Here is a 1,098-nt window from a genome sequence, read left to right as displayed (position 1 = left end):
GCCTTCTCGCCTCTCCTCTTCACGGCAGCACCCACTCGCCTTGCCGGTTCACTGCCAAGTATTGCCTTCCCAGCCTTCCCAGCCCCAGCCCCAGCCCCAGCCCGTGCACATGACCCTCCTGGACTCTTGCTCGTTCTCCACCACGTTGCGCACTGCCACTGTCACGAGGTGCAGGCGCAGGCACTACAGGCGTACGTTGGTTCCTTCTCTGGCGGCACTACTACTATCTGCTGCACCCAACTGGATGGACCGCTGGTTCTTGCTCGATACCTCCAATTGAGATCGAATCGCTGGGTGCATACTAAAGCTCCACACATGCTATGCAACACCCAGTCGACCATGTTGATGCGAAGGGTTGCCGTGTCGCCCTGTGGCCTGCTTGGGTAACTTGTCAGGCTGTCGTGAGTGACAGCTGTGGCCGGTCTGAGGTCGCATGTTAGACTGAGTAACAGCTTTGGACCTGTCTCGGGAGGCCCGTCAAAACGGCTATTAGGTTCTAGCGTACTGATAGCTCTCGTCCTTTTGGGATAGGCTTTCCAAGCCTTTATAAGTCTCTGTTGTTTATCGGTAACAGTACCTCAGATTCACATGTTTACGCCTAGGCAAAGGGGCTTTCGGTGGTAGGTCGCGGATCTCCCGAATACGTGTAACGGCTAATGTCTCCTTAGTCGTGTCTGCTAGGTCCCTGTGAGATAGCGTCTCACCAACAGGTTATGAGCCCCGGGTAACGGTTCCCGGCGGTTAATATCTGTAGTTGCTTTTAGCTTGAGCAGGGAGGCTCGCTAGGCAACCGACATGGGAAAAGGGTGTAAGACCGTCCTCTTAGCGGACGGGTCTAACTACTCACAGTGGCTAGGAGACTTCAGTGATTTCCTTGCTACATCCAAGCTGCGGATCTATATGACCAACCCGTCGCCACCGGGACGCAATGCGCAAGACGCTCTGGAGGAAGATGCCCAGGCGCTTGGCTACCTGCGTCTATCCTGCGAACTGCCAGTAAAGCAGTTGCTCAGGAACTGTCAGACGACCCTCGCCCGCATGCAGCTCTTACAGCTGCAGTTCCGTTCTGCCTCTCAGGCCCGGCTAAGCCTGCTGGAG

This window comes from Volvox carteri (assembly GCF_000143455.1).
Source record: "Volvox carteri f. nagariensis unplaced genomic scaffold VOLCAscaffold_37, whole genome shotgun sequence".
Classification (NCBI taxonomy): Eukaryota; Viridiplantae; Chlorophyta; class Chlorophyceae; order Chlamydomonadales; family Volvocaceae; genus Volvox; species Volvox carteri.
Note: the sequence above shows the minus strand (reverse complement) of the source record.